This window comes from Gracilinanus agilis, chromosome 2 (assembly GCF_016433145.1).
Source record: "Gracilinanus agilis isolate LMUSP501 chromosome 2, AgileGrace, whole genome shotgun sequence".
Taxonomy (NCBI): Eukaryota; Metazoa; Chordata; class Mammalia; order Didelphimorphia; family Didelphidae; genus Gracilinanus; species Gracilinanus agilis.
The window spans coordinates 596,267,141-596,289,043 of record NC_058131.1 but is presented as its reverse complement, the minus strand read 5'-3'; the positions used below and the strand labels follow the sequence as shown (position 1 = coordinate 596,289,043).

Here is a 21,903-nt window from a genome sequence, read left to right as displayed (position 1 = left end):
GAGAGAGAGAGAGAGAGAGAGAGAATATAAAAAAGGGAGAAGGAGAATATGAGAGAGAGAGAATATGAGAGAAAGAGAGAGAGAGGGAAGGAGAGAAAGAGAGAGAGGGAGGGAGAAAAGTGAGAGAGAGAGAGAGAGAGAGAGAGAGAGAGAGAGAGAGAGAGAGAGAATATAAAAAAGGGAGAAGGAGAATATGAGAGAGAGAGAATATAAAGAGAGAAAGAAAGGGAAGGAGGGAAAGAGAGAGAGAGGGAGGAAGAAAAGGGAGAGAGAGAGAGAGAGAGAGAGAGAGAGAGAGAGAGAGAATTAGCCTTTAATACCAAGTCCCTTATCATATAGATGAGGAAACTGAGATTCAGAAAGGTATATTCCTTTACCTATTCCAGGAATAGGCTGACCCGCTAGTTATGCAGCTGCCGAAGGTCACACAGTAAGTGGACAGAGGCATGATTTAAATAGGCTTCCTGATTCAAGGTTAGAATTCCATTATACCATACTGTCTCTCTTTCAAAATTAGGGATAAATAAAGTAGACATAGGCTTTAGAGAGTGGGACTAAGGACTTCCCACCAAATTGTCAAAACAATTACTAGGACACCTGAAGCTTATTTTATATCTGAACATGCCTACCCTGATGATATTCATAAAAAGTCCAGCATTCCGCTTGTTAGACTAGATCATGTCTGTGATACAACAAACAGTAGAGAGGGGAGGCAGCATGAGATGACTTGATAATGTTATTTTTTTACAACTACATTAAGGTCTGAAAAATGTTCTGTTTATCACAAAGATATTTGTTTCGTAATGATCATAGTTTTATGTTTTTTCAGTAAAACTTCAGGGCCTCTGATGGGCAGTAACACAAAGGTTGTGATTCTCAAATGTAAGGAATCACCCTTTTCGCATTTTCCCTTGTGTACACATGCTTTGCCCTGGCTTTGTCAAAGACTGGTCTCCACATTCTCCCACAGAGTGGCTAGGCTTTGTCATCTTTTTCTAGAAATCTCCAGTTTTTAAAGCCAATCCTCTGAAAAGACCTGCCTTTGAACTGAATGTGAATTTTCCAGATATAGCCTGACCAGCATACAGTATTGGGGGCCAGGAAAGGGGTGCTGGGACCTCACTTATTCTGCTCTCAAATTTCTAGCATCATTTTCATTTTCTTTTTTTTTATTTTTTGCAATTGCACTGCACTTTTGACTTATGAATCTGCATTCAACTAAAATACCAAAATCTCTGACGCATAAGCTATTTAGGCATTTCACCTTTGTCCCATATTTGTGGTGCTGACTTACTTTAACCTAAGTGCAGGAATTTACACTTATCCCCTGCAGAGTTTAATAAATTCAGCCAGTCTTCGCCATCCATTTTGAAATCTCTCTCTATCCTGACTCTATATCATCAAACAAATTAGCTCTCCATTCTAAGTTCGTGTCTTCTGCAGATGCGATAATTGTGCCATCTCACTTTATCCAGATAAGTGGTACAAGTGGATAGAGTTCTGGGCCTGAAGCCAGGAAGATCAGAGTTCAAATCTAGCCTCAGACACTTACCAGCTGTGTCTTTTGGACAAGTCACAACTTCTGTCTTCCTCAGTTTCCTTAAATATAAAATGGAGACAATAATAGTACTTTCCTTGCAGACTTGTGAAGATCAAATGAGATATTTCTAAAAATCCTAGAACAAAGCCAGGCATAGTAGGTGCTATATAAATGCAACTATTATTATTATCGTCCAAAGATTTAAAATGTTGAATGGAACAAGGTGAAGGACAGAGGAGAAAGGAAGTTGTATTGTATAGGGGGAAGGGCACTGGATTTGGAGGCAGAAGAGCTGGTTGGGAATCTTGACCTTCACCTATTGGGTAATCTTGGGCAAAGCACAGACTCTTCAGACCTCATTTTTTCCCATTTGCAAAACCAATGAGGATTGGAGGTGGGATTAAATGACCTTTAAGGTCCTTTCCAGCTTTCAGTCTATCATCTTTTGATTCCTGGGGGCATTTCACCAAATCATTTTCCTTTACTTTCTATCTGTTCATCACCATTCCATGGGTACTACTGCCATTCAGCCAATGCTAAATCCAATTTACTGAATTATCACCTCACCCACAATCTTCCCTCTTAACTTCAGAACCTTGTTAGACCTTGTTAAATACCCTAAGGCAGCAAATATGTATATATATATGTATATAGTTTATCTCTGATACAATTAATCTAGTGAACCTGTGCTGGCCTTTAGTCACTGGTGCTTCCCTTTCTAAGCATTGGAAACAATCTGGTTATAACAGGGATTCTTGGATTTTGTGTGTGTGTGTGTGTATCATAATCCATTTGGTCAGCCTAGCGGATGCAGTGGAGCCTTTCTCGAAATGTTTTTAAAAGCACAAAAACAAAATACAAAAGATTAGAAAGGAAACCAGTTATATTGAAATAAGAGGCTCAGTGGATAGAAAGCCAGATCTAGAGGCAAGTGCTAGGTTCAAATCTAGCCTCAGACACTTCCTAGCTGCGTGATTCTAGGCAAGTCACTTAACCCTAGTTGCCTCGCCCTTACCACTCTTCTGCCTTGGAACCAATGCTTAGCATCATTTCTGAAACAGAATTAATTTTTTTTAATATATGTATATATAACTATAAAATTACTTGGGGCAAAAAACTAAGTTTACAGACTCTGGGTCAAAAACCTCTAATTTATAGTAACCCATTCTAGAATTCTCTAGCATTGGAAGCTATTCTTGCTGGCAGATAGTTTACAAAATCCACCTTCTTCTTCTGAATATTGGAAGCCTTTTCCTCATACTTTGCTAGGGTGCTTTCCACATTCTTCAGATGCTACTCATGGAAGTCTTTTGACCATATTTGCAAGTTCTTTCAGTAGTCCTGGCCATCATTCATTTGAGTCAGAAGACTTGAATTCCCTCAGACAATCTAGGTTGGTTTTTTGGTTGGTTTTTTAATCTCTTCAACTCTCTTGAGTCCTTTTATGAAGCAAGTTTATAGGCTCATAGACATAAAGGAACCTTCGGCACCCTCTAGTCCAGTGGTTCCCAAATTTTTTTGGCGTATCGCCCCCTTTCCAGAAAAAATATTACTTAGCCCCCTGGAAATTAATTTTTTAAATTTTAATAGCAATTAATAGGAAATATAAATGCACCTGTGGCCATCACCACTTCCTTGGATCGCTGCAGCACCCACCAGGGGGCAGTGGCGCCCACTTTGGGAATCACTGCTAGTCCAACAAAAAGATTACATCAGTCTAAAAATCCAATTGGACAAGCCTTTGTTAAGCAAGTACTATGCACTAGATGCTGGAAATAGAAAGACAAAACATGCCATGACTTCATGGAGTTTGTGTGTTCTTTAAGTAGGAACAAACTTGGAAATGTGTATAAATGTAATATTCCCTGATATTTTAGATTCACATCGTTATTCATAATCTACCTCAGTATATAAGCATCTGGCACTGTATAAATTGTTCCCTATTCTCTTCTGAATTACTGGGCACCTTTCCCACTATCGTTCTTCCTCGGGCACTTCCTCTAAAGCTCCTGGATTTATAGTTTTACCTCAGGCTTTCTTCTTTTTCCCCTCCAGTTCAGTTTAAAGTCCTTTTAATCAGATGATCAAGAGGCTAGACCAACTGCTTCTCCCCAATTCTTATGAAATGTACTTCATCTTTACCCAGGAGCCTTTTTGACCTCAATAGGAATCCCTCATGGTTGGCAAAGCAGAATTTCTAATCTCCATTTCACGGGGGAAGAAAACTAAATTATTGAAAAATAATGTAAGTAGGAGAGATTAGGGTTTTTTTTCAATATAGTGTGCTGCCTCTCCATTATTGCTATTGTCACACATTATTATATAAAAACATAACTAGGTCCAGAGATGGGAGGTTCTGGGTTCAAATCTGGCCTCAGATAGTTCCTAGCTGTGTGACCCTGGGCAAGTCACTTAACACCCATTGCTTTAGTCTTCTTTCCCCATAAGACCTTGGAACTGATAATTAATATTGATTGAATAATATTGATTGAAGATAGAAGGGAAAGGTTTAAGAAAACATAACTAGAGTAGTCCTTTAATTACAGAAAGATGAAAGCATGGGGAGGAGGTGTTATAGGCGTGCAGAGGAAGGAAAGAACAATCTGGGCTAAGGTGGTCAGGAAAATCATCATGGGAGAAGGAAGGCTCGAACTAGCTCTCAAAACAGGATTAGTAGTCGTGTTTGGAGAACAATCTGGAATGATGCCCAGAGTTATAGAGCTGCGTATATCTTTTGATCCTGCAATACCACTATTTGGCTTCTTTCCTAAAGTGGTCAGAAAAAAGGAAAAGAACCTATCCATCCTAAAATATTTATAGCAGCTCTCTTTGTGCTTGGCAAAGAACTGGAAATTAAAAGGAGCCACTGAGCCACCTAGATGCCCCTAGAATGTTAATATATATATATATATATATATATATATATGTACACACACATTACATATATTTGGAAAGATTTACATGAAATTATAAAGAATGAAATGAGCAGAATCAAGAGTACATTATATACAGCAAAAGAAATATTTTTTGAAGAATGACTTGTGTGTGTTTATCTCCAGAGAAGGAACTGATGAATAGAAATAAACAAGACCTGGTTTTATAAATACATATACCTTTTTGTTAAATGATGCCTACTTTGGTTCGAGGATGGGAGGGAGTTATTTGGGAATTTTAATGTAATAAAAAATAATTTTTTTTAAAAAGAGGACAGTTCTAAGTCATAATGTGAACAAATGTATATAGATGGAGGATACAAAAGATTGCTTGAAAGACAGGTAGGAGACCCATTGAGTTGGGTCTACTTATGGTTCATGCAGGGGAATAGTCAGATATAATATTAGAATATGGCTTTAAAGATGAGTTCCTAATTCCATGGTTTGGGAAAATCAAATTATGTGCCTTTGATTTCTTGAGTAGTTTTGGGAAACTCAGGAGAATGAAAGGCAATAAACAAACAAAATCCTTTCAAATCAGCTACCTAGAATTTTGGGAGTGGAGCCAAGATGTTAAATAGATTACCTGGAATCTGAAGTCTATTTTATGTTTCAAACATGTTTTCCCTTATGTTCATAAGAAGTCCAACCTTCATCACCTCAGTGGATAGGATCGCTGCTAAATTAAATAATGGGTCCATAACTTAGCCTTTTATCTTTCCCTGTCTATCAGGGGAATGAACCTACATGGATTCCTGTGTATGATAGGGTGACTGTTCTTAACACAGGAGTTATGCGAGAAACAGAAGAAGCTCAGGTTCTGGGTGTGAATGAAAAAGCAAAATTTGGTAAAGCAGGACTCTCAGAAATATGCTCTGGTTTAAGAAGGCTGCAGGGTGGGAATTCTTAACCTAGTCTCTATAAACTGATTTTTAAAAAATATTTTGATAACCATATATTAATATGGTTGGTTTCCTTTGCAATCTCCTCTATTTTTGCATTGAAAAACATTATTCTGCAGAGCAGTCCAAAGATTCCACCAGACTTCCAAAGGGATCTACACACACAAAAATGTTAAGAGTGGGCAGCTGGATGGCCCAGTGGATTGAGAGTCAAGCTCAGAGACAGGAGATCCTGGGTTCAAATCTGGCCTCAGATACTTCCTAGTTGTATGACCCTCAGCAAACACCCACGACATAGCCTTTAATGCTCTTCTGTCTTGGAACCAGTTCAAAAAGTATTGATTCTAAGACAGAAGGTAAGGGTTTAAAAAATATTAAGGTGAGAGTAACAAAAGCGGGGAGGAGTTCCTCTAGGGCAGTGGTTCCCAAACATTTTTGGCCTACCGCCCCCTTTCCAGAAAAAATATTACTTAGCGTCCCCTGGAAATTATGAAACTATTTGTTGAACTCAGAATAGAATGTAATACAAAAAAAAGTGCGGCCATCACCACCACCGTAGATCGCTGCAGCACCCACCAGGGGGCGGTAGCGCCCACTTTGGGAATCACTGCTCTAGGGTAATGTGGAAGGGACTATAATAATGGGGTACTTATTTGGAAGGCTATAGAGATACTCCCCACCATCACTCAAGGATAAGAGATGGAATGGGGCATCTTAATGGGGCATCTTTGTGTTTGTATGTATATATACTTTGAGCCCTGTCACCAACCTCCGTTGAAACCCCAACCTCCATGAAGCCAGGCTTCTCTCCCATAGTTTCTTCACCTCCAAAGAGTAGCCCAGTGACTGGGCCAAGACCTATAGGGTCGGCGTTCTCAAAGTCCAAGTTGCCCTTTATTTCTTCATGTCCAGCTGGCAGCAGATGAGATGTTGTTGGCCCTGAACAGAGGAACATTCCTTGGCTCTGCCCATGACTGGTCGTCTCTTTCCCCTTTTCCCCTCTTTTTTTCCCCCCCTCTTTATATTAAGTCACTGTTTTCAGCCAAGGGACCAAGAATTTCTAGGGAAAATCCAGCTTTGGGTGTTTAGCTGGCCGCCATCTCTAAACCGGAGAGGCTTAACCTGGATTTGCACTCCGGTTTCGTGCCCCGAATGATAATGGTTTTCCTTCCTTCTCCCTCCCCTTTCCTTTCAGCCCCTCACCCATCCCTCAGTTCTGCCGTTGCCTAGCATCTGTCACAGTTGCTCAACTAATCTAATTAACTGGCACCCGGCCATTAAATATTGCAAGTACCAGTGTGAAGACTCCATCCTTCTCAGCTTGGGTCACAAGGCCATTCCTCAGGAGCCATCCTGAGCTGAAAAATTAATTTTCTCAATGAGCCGGTCTCTGCCGCCGTCCCACAATGCTGAAACCTCTGTGCCAGCAAAAGCAATCTCACTGGCTCTGGGATTGCTTCTAAATGGAAGCTGATGTTTCAGCTATTAAATCCAGCCCAACAAAGCTTTGGAGTCCCTTAAAGGGACATGCACAGGGTGTGGGGAGAGATGGGCAAGGATCCCAAGACTGAGATCAGCGGCGTGAAATACGGGGAATTTACTTTCATAAAAACCAAGCAGAATAGGAAGTTTGGGGGTGGGGGTTTCTCTTTTTTTTTCTTGGTCATTTTGGGTTCCCCTCCCCACTTTCTTTTGCTCTTTGGTAAAGCCTGGAGATAAAACTGAACAGCCTAGTTTCTTGGTTCTCTAGGGAATGAGCTGCAAAAAAAAAAAAAAAAATATTGGCTTCTCTGACATTCTTTCAAAGGTAACACTCAGAGGGTAACTTAGAAGCCTTGGAGGGAGGTGGGGTCAGGGAATAACTGGTTGCCAGTTGTGAGGGAAGGCTTTTTTTCTTTTTTTTGGCATCAAAATGGAGCTGGCTGAGTAAAAGTAACTGGAAAAGCCATGTCTGAGCATGACTGGATGAGGAGCCACCTTGATTGCTGGGCTGGTGCAGCTCTGACCAGTTTCTTGTGTTGTTGGTTGTGGGATGGTTTTTTTTTTCCCCCTTCAGAGAGATCCCAGCTGTGGGGGCTGAGGGAGCCCTTTGCTCTGTCTGGAGAACATAGCCTTACCACCCATCTTTCAGCCTCCTCTGGCCTTAACCTGACGAGACCAGAAGAGGGGAGAGGAGCCCAGCTCAGGACGCCTTATTCAGCTCTGCACAGAGGAGAGCGGAGCCGGGCTTCTGAACAATTCCCAGGATCATTGAGCTAGGAAGGTGTTCCACAAGATCCCTGGTCTGATTCCTTGAATCCCCGACTCCAGACACACACACTCAAACCAAGATGATACCATGTCCCTCCTCATTTAATCCCCAACCACGAGTTTTCTGCTTTTGATCTTCTCCAGTTTTTTGGTCTTGTTTGCAAAATGCAGACTCAGACTTGGGTTGTTCATCATTTTTTCTTTCCTTCTCCTTACATTATTAACCTGCTTTCTTTTTTCCACCAATGGTGGCCATTTAGGTACTTATCATTCTGGCTCTTCCAAGAGAGTGGTTTCTGGTGATTTGTATCTATGCTAGTTTCTCTCTCAGTAGCACCTTCCTATTTTTCTATCACAGAATCCCAAATTATCAGAATCAGAAATTATTTCAGAAGTCATCTTGTCCAAGACGTACTGGAACAGAAACCCTCTATATCATCACAGGAAGAATGTTGTTATCAAAGAAATGGGCTTTTATGGCATCTAGTAATTTGGAATCATTGTACAATTTTCCAAACATCAGCTACCCTGATCTCTCCCTAATGAAGGAAGGATTAAAAACTGGAAAGAATGGTCCAGAAATGCTTAATGAGTTTAAGTTGCCAAGCCTGGGCAAACTACACCACAGGACACTGAGAGCAGCCCAGATCATAATTGTTGACCAATCTTGGAGCAATTACGGAGGAGAGAAGAGGTGTCATAGAATGGTAGATGGGCAATTTCTGTCTTGATTTTCAAGAGGGGATAGAAAAATGAATTCCTCAAATACATGGGGCTGAGCTTGGCTTCAATCCCTGGCAAAATTCTAGGATGTATTATTAAAGGACGTGGTTTGTAAGCATTTAGTAAATGAAGCAGCAATTATCCAAGCCAGCAAAGGGTCATCAAGAACAATTCAAAAATAGCTTTCTTTCCATTTTTTGACAATTATTTTTTAAGAGGCTGGCATATCAGAAGAATGCCGATTACACAGTATACCTGGATTGTTTATCAGAGCCCATGTGGATAGGATAGATTGACTAAATTATAAGAAATAAGTAGATTTAGAATCTTGATTGAACATTTGAACCCCCAAAAGTGGTAATTAATGAATACCAAGCTAGATTAAGTTGTTGCGTAATTTTAACAAAATAAATAAAAATAGAATTAACATTGTTGAATCATGTCCAACAATCTCTGATCCAAGGAACTGCAGCTATGCATGGGGTTTTCTTGGCAAGGGTATTGGAATGGCTTGCCATTTCCTTCTCCAGTGCATCCTTTTGTCGGGCAATCAGAAGTTAAGTAACTTGGACAGGGTCACACAACTAGGAACTGTCTGAGACCAAATTTGAATCAGAATAATCCCAAGCCTAACTTACAGAGGTTAAGTGACTTGCCCAAGGTCACACAGCTAAGAAGTGTCTGTGGATGGATATGAATTCAGGTCTTCCTGACTCCAGGCCAGTGCTCTTAATCACTGAGCCACAACTGCCTCAAAAAGTGAAATACAACATAGAAAATGTTGTCATGGTTTTCTGAGTCATTGTATGGCCACAGGGATCCATTTCTGTTTGGATTTAATACCACTGAGCTAAACAATGGATCAATCCTTCTTAGATTCTACTCTATAAGGATAGATTTAAATCCTGAACTTGGTTTCAAAGGAGTCAACTGCACAATTACAGGATGGAGGGAGACATGGGAGTTTTAGAGACCCAGGAATTTTAGAGGACAAAAAGTTCAACATGGATCACTACTGGGCTTACAGCAGCCCCCAAAACTGACCCTGCCTGAGGCTGATGAGCAGAAATATTGTTTGCAGAGAAGAGACAGCAATATTTTATCTGGTATTAGTGTACTGAATTTGGAGAGTTATATTTTAGGAAGAATATTGACAATTTGGAAAGCGTCCAAAGGATAATGATCAGGATGGTAAGGGAGTTGGAAAACATGCCATATTAGAATCAGCAGGAGGACCTGGGAATTCTTCTCCTGTAGAAGACTATACTTAGGGGGCACATGATAGATAAGTGCTTTCAAGTATTTAAAGGTCTGTCATATGGAAAAGGGATTTTATTTGTTTGGTTTGGCTCCAGAGAGCAAGGCTGGAGGCTGCAAAGAGGAAGATTTGGACTCTCTCTAAGGAAAAGGTCCCTAATGTTTATAGTTGTCCAAAAGGGAAATAGGTTACCTAAAGGAGTAATGAGTTCCCCATCGCTGGAGAAGATTAAAGAGTGCCACTTTATGACTGGAATATCATATAAGAGATTCCTTCTCAGGTATGTGTTGTAGTGACTTCCAATTTGGATACTCAATAATTTGGTGACAAAACTAGAGGAAGGACCCTAGTGGGAGATGAGCCAAGAAATCTTTGTGACAAGGGCTAGGGACTTTTGACAATTTGGAAAGTTGGTAGAGGAAGCATTTAGAAAATGAAAAGACTTGATAGATAAATGGTTGGAACGAAAATTCTAGAAAGAAGGAGGAGGAAGATTTGGAGAGGTTCAAAGGAATTTAAGATTGAACGTTTTACAATGAAGAGAGAAAGGGTCAAGAACATGAGGGGTAGCTGAGAGAAGAAAACCTGAGCAAATTATGCTTCTGAGATACCTTGATGAGAATCTAAGACTGGAATCTTTGCCTCATGGTCACTGGAGGCTTATTCCTGAGGGCTGGGTTCCAAGTTCTAACTTAACCCTCAGATAGACTGAATTAGTTATTTATTAGAGTTCTTCCACAAGGCATTTCATTGCTATCTTCTAATGAATGGTTAGCAAATTCTATCCCACTTTCAAAGAGACTATCAGAGCAAAGTGTACCCCTTAACCTCTGAATTCAGAGAAGATGACCTCTTTGAGGACAGCCATCTATTTTCCTTGTTGTCTTTACATCCCCAGGAAATTTTGTTTATTTTTTTATTTCATCCTTGTAGTAAGCTCCTGGTGAGGAATTCCCTTTACCGATGTGGATTGGGCTGGTATACAGTAGGGACAATAAAATATGTGTAGAAATGTATTCTGCTGGCCTTTACTTGGGAAAGAGCACCTTTCCAAGTTCCTAGTCAAAGATCCTGGTGTGGTAAGAAAGGAGGACTCAGATTTTCAAACTGAACGTTTACTAAGCGCTCTTACTCTGATGTAAGACAATCAAAACACAATACTGACGAAGAATTCGGTTCTTGCTTTTGAGAGACCAGTAGGTTAGAAAATAAGTGGTCAGCAATGTGGAGCCATGGATAGAGTTCTAATTGGGCATGGAGTCGGGAAGACCTGGGTTCAAATCCTGCCTCAGATACTTAATATCCATGTGACCTTGGGCTCCTTAGTCCTCACTTGCTTTATCTGTAAAATGAGGTGGCTAAACTTGATGGCCTCTTAAGATCCCTTTCCATTTCTAAATCTGTTATCCTAAAAAGGAATGAGAGAGGGCAGCTGGGTGGCTCAGTGGATTGAGAGTCAGGCCTAGAGAAGGGAGGTCCTAGGTTCAAATCTGACCTCAGACACTTCCCAGCTGTGTGACCCTGGGCAAGTCACTTGACCCCCATTGCCTACCCTTACCACTCTTCTGCCTTGGAGCCAATACACAGTACTGACTCCAAGACTGAAGGTGAGGGTTTAAAAAAAGAAAAGAAAAAAAAAAAAAGGAATGAGAGTTCAAGGAGGGAGGGATTACTTCCAGCTTCATGGAGGAGAGAGCATAGTATCCAGGTCTTCAAAGATGGGATAGAAGTCAAAAGACAAGAATGTCAGGGAGGAGGAAATGTCCATTATAGACCTTGGAACAGGAGAAACCAGGGAATGCTGAGAAACAATGAGTAGGCCAGTTTCACTGGGACATAGAATATATAAAAGAGAGTATCATGGATTCAGAGCTGGAAGGAACCTTAAAACTCATCTAGTATTACCCCACCTCCAACCCTCATCATTTGTTCAGCTGATGTTCACCCAGAGAAATGAAGAAGTGATTTACCCAAGGTCACACGGTACCCAGGAAGAAATTCAGAATCTGCTCCGCTCAGCAATGCAATGATCTGGGACAGTCCTGAAAAACTTCTGACAGGGAATGCCATCCTCCTCCTGTAAAAGAACTCTTAGAGTCATTTTTCATATCAGTGTATCTTTGGTTTTATTTGGGGGTTTTGATTATATGTGAGTGTGCTCTGTGCTTTGCACGATAATAAAAATAAAACTTAAATTTTTTTTTAAATTTTAAAAAGAAAAGAAATTCAGAATCTGAGCTCAGACACTCGAGTCTAAATGCAGACATTATTTTCACTGGGCTACAAGGAATAAAAAGGTGAAGTCAGATTATGGAGGACATTGAACCTTGACCCAAGAATTGTGCCTTTTATTTGGGAGACAAGGCCTGTGTGTTTTAAAGATGACTTTGGTAGAGGTAAAAGGATGCTGCCAGTTAGGAACCTGTTACACTATTATAGAAATGGTATGAGATCTAACCTAGAATGGTGGAAATGAAAAGAAAGAAGGTAAGTAGGTGGAGTTATAAAAGACATTTCTGAGGTTGATTTTTAAAATATTTTTCCAGTTACATGTAAAAACAATTTTAAAATTAGTTTTTTTTCTTAATTTTGAGTTCCAAATTATCTCCCTCTCTCTTTCCTCTCCCTGCTTCCCAAGAATTGCTTGGATTTGCCCACAGATTGGGGAAAGCCCGAGGAACTCGGGCTTTTAAAAAAAGCACATCTTTTGAGCCACTGCAACTCCAAATTGGATGATGTTGGAATCTGGACCTTATCATTCGATGCTCTTGGCTTGGGTAGGGGTGAACTGATGAATTTCCATTCCACTTTCCTAAGTAGCTGGATACTGACTGTGCTTCTTTCTACTTCCTGTTTAATCTAAAAACATTATCCAATATTTCCTGGGCTGCTTGATGTTATAAGAGCGTCCAGGAGCCAAGCCCAGCTCCTTTTAACAGATGACCCTGCATCTTGCCAAGAGTTCATCCCCTTCTCCCTGTATCATAAAATCCAGAGTCTAGCATGTTCCCACCTCTGGCTGACCAGGTTTAGTATCTCCTTGAATGATTCCATCTGCCTTGACCCAAATACTTGACTCCAAGGGGAAAACAGGGGGGTAGTTAGATGAGTATTGGCTGTGGAGACAAGATGCCTCCACTTATGTCCTAACTCTGCTATTTAATACCTGTCAAAACTACCAAGAGCTTCAGGTTCCTCCTCTGGACAGTTTGGACACAATGATGTCTGAGGTCCCTAAACAATCACCATGGCTCCTAGCTCTGCCTTTCTAGTAGCATTTGCTAACTGAGCCTTTTCATCAGACAGTGCTCCCCCCACCCCAGATCTGCCAATGAACCTTTCTGGGGGGGGGGGTTCCTGCAGCCAGGGATCAGACCCAGATATGTCAGAACCTGGAAGCAGCAGAGCCAAGAACACAGACTTCTGGAGTGTCTTAGCAGACACTCTCCTGGTCTTCACCTTCTTCACCTGTAAGGGGAGCATGTTAGACAGGATGATGATCTCTTCTGGCTTGGGCAATTTGTTTCCAAGACTTTCAGCTGATCTTGGTAGTTTCGTGTTGGAGGGAGAACATCACTTCAGGTAAGCCTCTGCCTAGGTATGTCTTTAAGCAGTTTATGCTTGAATGAGTGTCAGAGCAGCCCAGTTTAAGGGTTTAGAAAATCATCCTTTAGGGTTGATTTATTCAGTCAATAAGCGTTTATTAGGCACCTGCCATGGGTCAGTAACTGAATAAGTGTGTATAGAATATCAACAAAAAGAAAAACAGCAAGAAGGAGCCAGAGGAATCAAGCTTCATGTTGGAGCTTTTTTTTGTTTTGTTTTGTTTTGTTTTGAGCTGAGTCTTGAAGGAAACCAATGATTCTAAGAGGTGGAGGTGAGAAAGTACATTCTAGGCATGGGGTACAACAATTACAAAGTCATGGCAGTGGGAGATGGGGTCATGGGTGTGAGGAATAGCAAAAAGATCATTTTGGCTGGACCGTAGAGTGTCATTTCAGTCATGTCTTGTTCATCATGACCCTGTCTGGGGTTTTCTTGGCAAAGATACTGGAGTAGTTTGCCATGTCCTTCTCTGGTTCATTTTCCAGAGAAGGAAACTGAGGCATCCAGGGTTAAGTGACTTGCTCAGGGTCACACAGCTAGTAAATGTCAGAGGCCAGATTCGAATTCAGGAGGATGTCTTCCCGACTTTAAGCCCAGCACTCTATCCGCTGCACCACCTAGCTGCCCCTGGACAGTAACTATTTAAAAAAATGGATTAAACAACTATGATAGACTCAACTACTCTCAGCAATACAATGACCCAGGACAACTCTGAAGGACTTAAGACAAAGAATGCTATTTACCCCCCAGAGAATGAACTGTTGGAGTCAGAATGCAGATGAAAGCATGTGATTTTTCACTTGTTTATTTGGGGTTTTGTTTGGGGATTGGGTTTTATCTGATTATTCACTTACAAGAATGAACAATATGGAAATATGATTTGCATAATAAAACATGTATAACTCAGATCAAATTGCTTTCCAGCTCTGGGAGGGGAGACAGAAGGGAGGAAGGGAGACAATTTGGAGCCTATAACTTCCAAAAAACGTATGTGGAAATGTATTACATGTAATTGGTAAATAAATTACCAACAACAAAAATGGATAAAAATAATGGATTATGAAGTTGGAAAGGCAAGTTGAGACCATAATGTGAAGCCAAATAGAGAAATTTCTCTTTTATTTGAGGTAATAGGGAGCCACAGCAGTATGAATAGGTTAATAACAGGGCTACTTTGTGAAGAACTAACTGGAGAGAGCAGAGGAAGGCTGGGAGCTATTGAAGTGTGTTTCTTAGCTGTGTGATGAGGTCCTTGGCCGAGGTCTCAGGAGCAGAAAGAAGCAGTCCGATGTGAAGGGTGTTGTGGACTGCAACAACAAACCCAGAACTGGCTTCATTTCCCTCCAGATTATTATCTCGCAGCCTCCCTCTAGAGCTTTTAGCGAGGCTCATTTAACTTTAAAGCCAGGCTTGTTTCTCTGGAGCGTGGCATGGAAAGCGTCTTCCCCACGTGGGATTTAACAGGGTCTCTCCCACTTTTCTCCGCAGATGCTGTCCTCCTCTTGGCCCGATCTCTTGGCTGCAGCCTACACGGTGATGGGGGTGCCCCGGCCCTGGTCTCTCCCTGGGAGCCTTCCTACGGCTCCCCCACACTTCCCCATCTGAACTCTCCAGCAACCCAGAAGGCTGAATTTGAATGCTCAGGGCAGCCCCTAGGAGGGAGAGGAACCAGTGGAGGGCGGAGCCTCTGGAGTTTTTACAAGAAAAGAGGAGCTGCTTCCACAGACAGCTGCTGGGACCAAAGAGCCTTCCAGCGGCAGTTTTAGCCTGGGGGAGGGGCGCGGAGGCCAAGAGAGAGCATTCGGCCTCGCTCGTCTGTGCCACACAGCTGCCAGGCCCCCCTCACCCCGTGAGGACAGTGGGAGAAGCGGCCCCCTGGGGTCAGGGATGGGAAGGAGCCGGGGAGCCCGCAGGGGATGACTATTGGGCCTCCCACCCTTTGCACTAAGGTTGGCCGTTTCCTTCTGAGCCTGAATGGACGGCGCAGCTTCATAGACGTCCCCGAGCCTGCTCGATCTGGAATGTCATCGGCCTCACGTCCGGGCTTAGAAGCCGGATGGAGTGTTTCAGAGGCAGCCCCTGCTGGGCGGCCCAGGAGAGGGGGCAGCCGTGGGGAGGGGGCTTCTGAGCACCCAGGTGTCGGGGCGTTCTGCCTCACTGGCTCCGGCCGAGGGGGCATCGTGACCGAAGAAGACAGAGCCTGAGAGGCGGAAGAGCCCTTTTAGTGTTCAACCCACCCGCGGGCCAAAAGTGGAGACCCCCCCCCCCCCCGTGTCTCCCTTGAAGCCACCTCTTAGTGTCTCCCCAGAGTCCTCAGGGGCTTCTGCCTTCATGGCTCTGCAGTGCTAACCAGGGAAGGTTTGCCGGGCTGCCTTCTATTTGCTGTCTGGTTCTTCCCCTCGGCCCTCCCCTACAAACACCGGAGAAAGACACACCAAAGGGGGAGTGGAGAGAATCGCCAGACCTCCTCAGTCCGGCCGCTCCTGGCAGGAGCCACCATCGTCCAGCTCGTGTTTAACAAATCTGCTTTTCGTGATGCTGAAGCTCGTCCAGGTCCGGCGGCTCTGATCTAAGGGAGCAGAGGGCTTCTCTTTTGCCAGGGGCTCCCTGAATCCTGTGGCACCCCCACATTGCAGCCGTGTGGAGGGGCCAGTGCCTGGCTCGTTAGCCGCCTGCCAGTGGGACGCTCGCTACATTCGGTTGACCCAAACTGACGATGCGGTAACTTTAGAGAACGTCGCCTCGATTTCCCCGGCCGTCCTGCCAGCCTCATCCGGCAGCTTCTCTCTTTGCAAAGTAGGATTACTAGTCAGGACCGTGGCCCAGCCCTGCAGGACGAGTGTCTGACCCTTGCTAGGTGAATCATTGGTTTCTTATACTTTAGGGCTTTCCTGGCTTCCAAGAGGTTCTCCATTTAGCCCCCCTGGAAGGGCTGATTCCATCACCGCTAAGAGTCAGTGAGGTTAGATTGTGAACATTCTTCTTGCCAGAGATTCAGGGGTCCCCTGTGCCGTCCCGCAGGAAGCAGTGGCTGCTACACCGGGTAGGACACCAGGCAGAAGGGTCTGGACAACATCCTGTAGGAGTCGGGCCCCATCCTGGCCCAGGGATGGAGAAGTGACCCTCGCAAGATGTGGGGCACTCACTACCCGCTGGTCTTGAAAGGAAGAGTCCTCTTTGGCCTCGTTATTGGTGGTGAGCTGAGAAAAGCACACAGAGTCCTCACACAGCCTTCATATGCACAAAAGACAATTCTGTTGGTTTACTGAAAATTGTGTAGCTTTTACCCAGTTTTCTAACAATAAAAGATTATAAGAAATGCTTTGTTTTTTTGGGGTGAGGGGAGATGAATGTGTAGAAAGACTTTGCTTACTCTTCTGGGAATGTGTGTGTGTGGGGGGGTGATCTTGAAAGTGAAGGGGCAATGGGAAGAGGAAGAGTCTATCTGTACTTCCCAGGCACTTCCACTAGGAGCATTTTTCTCCTTTGCTCTCAGGACCGTGTGTCAAAACAGAGAAATCAAGGCATCCGATCCCTAGTTGTTTCCTAACACTGAAGTTCTGGTACCTACAAAAAAAAAGTCAATCCTAGCTGCAAGCTTGATTGAACCTTTTCTCTCTTCCTCAGGGGTATCCTGGGGGATTCTTCAAACCACAATAACCTTATCTTGGGGTCCTTTTCCTCTTCAGCAATTAATACATTCTCCAGTGGTTCCTTTAGGATAATTTGTCCATTCTCCAAGAAGGTGTGAATAAAGGCATCTTCTCCCATTCTTCCTAAGAAAGAGTTTCCCCAGGGCATAGGATATCAGGAGCAAGGAAAATGCCACCTGCTCAGGTTCCAAATGGATCAGTAGGGGGGTAGGGGAAAGGGTACAGGGTTGAAAATCAGGATCAGTACTTTTGCTGCTCCCACACAATATTCTGGTTGCTGGATTTGGACACAGGCTATTTCCAGCTCTACCACTAATAATAATAACAATAAATAATTATAATGACAACTAAAATTTACGACTGGATCTACTGGAGAAGGAAATGGCAACCACTCCAGTATCCTTGCCAAGAAAACCCCATGGATAGCTAAGGTCCATGGTGTCACGACAAGTCGGACAGGACTGAACAAGACATTTTACGTAGTGCCTTCTCTGTGCCAAACATTGCTAAATGCTTTACAAATCTTATTTGATTTTCACAACTACCTTGGGAGAGAGGTGCTGTTATTGGTCCCCATTTTACAAATGAGGAAATCAAAACAAATAGTTGTGACTTGCCCATATAAAGCTAGCATATGTCTGAGTCTACATTTGAATTCAGGCCTTCTTGACTTTATCCATTTCATTTCATTTTGCTCCTTTACTTGTAAAATAAAAGGAGATGAAACTTAAATCTCTAAAGTTGCTTCCAGGTTTGTGTCTAAAACTGCCTCTTCAAAGGATTTCAGCACTTGGGAGTGGGAAGGGACACTCCAGCCTGAACCACCCCAACAAGCCTTCTTCTAGACTTGGCACCAAGACCTCTCTGACTTACAGAAAACTTGCCTCCTCCCAAGGCCACCCATTTCTTTTTCACCAGCTGTATGTGTTAGATAATTTATCTCATTATTTTGGTTTGCCCACCTCTGGACTTGTGCTCATTTGCCAATGTTCTTCCTAAAATTTAGCGACAACCTTGGTATAACTCGGGATCCTTCTGGCTATGATTTTTTCCAATCAGGGGACCTAAAAGCGGATCAAATTAAAAGTTGGATTTTCCAGGTTGCACTGTTGCTGAGGAGTTTAATTGAAAAAAATCACTCCATTACACAGCAAAAGCCCAGCCTCTTGTTTCTGTCTCCTTAGCTCTCCAGGGTAAAGGAAGAAACTTAGCTTGGAGTTTGGGAACAGATTGTGAGAACTTCCTTGTCAAAACTCTTGGACAGGTATTCTTCCTTAAGCAAAGGAATCCATTTCTTGAGAACTCAGCCTTCCTCTTCAACAGATAATAGGGCTCCTATTTTAACGCTATAGTCAAATATAGTGATGGGGCACTGACCCCTTCTTCTGAATCCTGGGTCCTTGTCTTTCTACTGCAACTAGGAGTCGCCCCAACTGCCAGTCTTCTCTTTTCCAATTCCTTAGCCTGTGAGCACCTCTGGAGAAAGACATCCCCCGATCGAGTGATGGCTCATTCCAAATTCATATTAACGTCCACAAGGAATGTGACTACTATGTGGCAATTGTCACATTCCCCACAGTGACTGTTCCAAGCCCCTTCTCTCCTTAAAGCTCCAAATTTACCCCATTATGCCCTCTGCAAATCACCTTGATTCCTACTTTACTGAGAAGATTGAAATTCTTGATGATAAACTCCATCATTTCTTCCTAATTCAAACCAGGTCTCACCTCCAGGCTGAAAGGATGAAATAGCCTTCCTTGCCAAGGTTAATCCCTCTCTTTGTATTTTGATCCCATCCTTTCCCATTTCCTCTGGAGCCTTGTTCCATCCATCATTCCCTCTACTTTTCTTATTTTCATTTCTTTCATCTTTAGTAGTTCCTTCCTCTCTGCCAATACGAATGTTCAGCAATGGATGGAGCACTGAGCTTAGAGTGAGGAAGACTCATCTTCATGAGTTCACCCTGAGCAAGTCACTTAACCCTGTTTGCCTTAGTTCCTCATCTGTAAATTGAGCTGGAGAAGAAAATAACAAACCATTCCAATATCTTTGCAAGGAAACTCCAAAATGGGGTCCCAAAGAGTTAGACATGACTGAAATGACTCAGCTCTTCAACTTCTTGCAATTAGGCTGTCACAACTCATAATTCTACTGATATTATTCTCATCTAAGTCAACAATGAGCTCTTATCCTTCCTTGTTCTTGATCTTTCTAGAGTCCTGGAAATAAAGTCAGGAGACCCTGGTGCTACCACCTTGGGCAATTCATTTAACCCCTCAGTATGTGTCTTTATTCACAAAATGGGAACAGTAATAGCTATCTCATCTTGTACTGTAGGAAAATACTCTGACAACTTTAAAGCACTACAAAATAGTGAGCTATTAAATATTCTTATTTTCTGCTATGTCGGCTTCTGTGCTCTCTACTAGTTTTCCTGTCTCTCTAATTGCTCCTGCTTGGCCTCTTTTGGAATTTATTCCCTTCCTCCTTTCCCCTAGATGTTGCTTTCTCTCAAGGCTCTGTCCTTGACCATATTCCTGTCTTTCTCTCCAACGACTTCCTTGACAATTGCTACAATCTACTCATGGCTTCAGTTCCCATCTATTCAGATGAGTCCTAAATCCAGTCGCACTCTCTCCTCTGACTCCTACATTTCTTACTGCCTGCTCAACCTGCTCCTCTTCCAAATTTACTTGTTCCTATTAATGCTACCACTATCCATCTGGATAGAAAACCTATGAGTCATCTTTGATTTTTTTTCCCTTTACCTCATCACTAACATTCTGTCTGCTGCCAAGCCCTGCCCATCCTTCCTCTCACGAATCCATCCCTCCTCTTTGCTGCTCCTGTCACCAATCTATCTCAGCCCCCCCCCCATAGCCTTTTTGTCTGGACTATTGGAACAGCTGCCTAACTGGTTTACCCACCTCCAGTCTCTCTCCTCTGCAACCTATCCTTCTAACAGGTGCCAAATGAATTGCCTGATGCATGTGCCTGACCATGCCGCTCCTCTAATCAAAACATTTCAGTAGTTTTCTGTTTTTTGGGAAAAATAATGAGCTCCTCAGCCTAACAATTTAAGGGCATCCATAATCTGAGGGCCATCTACCGTTTCGATCTTATTTCACACTATTTCCCATCATGTATTCTATGTTTTAGTCAGATTGGACCACTAGTTTTCCCAAAACCTTTTACCCTTACCCAACCCATTTTTGATTTGAGCAGGCTACTCCATCTGGCTAGAAGACACTCCTTTCTGGGTCAAAATTTTCTCTTGAAATCCTTTTCATCCTTCAGAGTTCAGTTCAAGGACCTCCTCTTCCTTGAAGACTTTTTGGATTCTACCACCCCCAGCTGAAAATGATTTTTTTCTTGTCAAATGTTCTTTGGCTAGATTTCTTTTTTTATTATTATTATTATTTTTTAAACCCTTAACTTCTGTGTATTGTCTCATAGGGGGAAGAGTGGTAAGGGTGGGCGATGGGAATTGAGTGACTTGCCCAGGGTCACAGAGCTGGGTTTGGCTAGATTTCTCCTTTGTTCCTATTCCATTATATCTCATAACATCTTTATTTCTATGTACATCTTGTTTCATCAACTCCCATTCTCCATTGTACAGTCATCAAGAGTAGAGACTTTTTTTTTTCAATTCCCCCCCTACTCCCTTGCATAGTGTTTTGTCTTTAATGATCTCATGAGTATCAGGTAAGTGGTTGTTGAATGGAAATGAATCTGACATAACATCAGACCCTTCCAGCCTAGGGGAGAGCAATAGGCAAAGAACCTGCCAACTTTTAGACTACTTCTCAGCAGTTTCCCAGTGTTCAAATGGCTTAGATCCTCTCGCTGTGGGAAAGATGGGGATGACAAGCCTGGGCCAATCTTTCCCTTTAAAGCAATTTCTCAACACTTAAGACCATAAAATATAATTTGAAAAAAAAAAGACTTTTTTAAAAGTAATTTTCTTTAACAAGTAGGGTTGGAAAAGTTATCTCCTCAGCTGTGGCAATTCCAAGTTGTTACTACAGACAAAGGGATGCATGAGTGATCGCTCCCTAGAGAGAGCTAAATCTGGAGTCAGAATGACTGAGTTCAAATCCAGCCTCAAACACTTACTATGGGACCTATGTAAGTCACTCAGCCTTCCTCTTTGTGATGAGTACGATGAATAGCACCAACCTCCCAAAGTTATTGCGAGGATCAAAAGAGATAACGTTTGTAAAAGACTTTGTTAACCTTACACTATTACATGAGTTCTATTATTGTTATTTTAATCCCTGAGATGTCTTGTCCCATCCAACATTCACTTCAAAAAGAAAAATTATTTGTTTTTTGAGCACAGCTGGCTTTCCCAGGAGAGTTTCCAGGAGAGCCTTCTCCCAGGCTCAGGATCCTCGCAAGCTCTCTCCCCTGGCATGAAAACCTCCTCAAATTCTCAGCATATTGTAAAAAGCTCCAGGCTTCGCCTTGCCAAAAGATGGTGGAGGGGATGATCTCTCTGTCTCAAAGATCCTTCATTTTAACTGCATCTGAGACGCCTTCTAACCACCTCAGGGTAGGGAGATCCTCTGCCCTTTTTACAGGCAAACAGGAGCTCTATGGAATTTGCCCAAGGTTAAAGACAAGGACAAGTGATGGAGAACTCATTTCCCTGGAGGCATTGAGCTCCTCCAGACTACACAGGTGCAGATGTGGTGAATAAATAAATCTGTATATGCAAATATGTCTGTAAATATATGTGGGTGCACGCATGTATCTATGCTCATGTGTATGTGCATGTATATCAGTATTATGTGCATATGTGCATATTTATATGTATTTGCAGATGTATAGGTATATATGTGTATATATGTATATATCTGTGTGTGTATATTATATATACTACATGTGACATAGTATATATATTATACAAATAAATAGAAGTATATTCTATATTATATAAATACAAAGTATATAAATCCTAGAGATAAAATATATATTATATTAGTATATATAATATGCATACTACATATTAGTATAGCATATATATTATATATAT

At 42.3% G+C, this 21,903-nt stretch overlaps 1 protein-coding gene across 1 annotated transcript in view; it reads left to right on the top strand.

The window, feature by feature from the left end:
* Window positions 1-16,531, top strand: part of KLHL25 (kelch like family member 25) — a 19,510-nt gene extending 2,979 nt beyond the window's left edge. The window contains exon 3 of the mRNA XM_044665435.1: window positions 14,701-16,531. The gene's annotated coding sequence lies outside the window, so the exon portion shown is untranslated. The remainder of the gene's footprint in view (window positions 1-14,700) is intronic.
* Window positions 16,532-21,903: the final 5,372 nt, after the last annotated feature.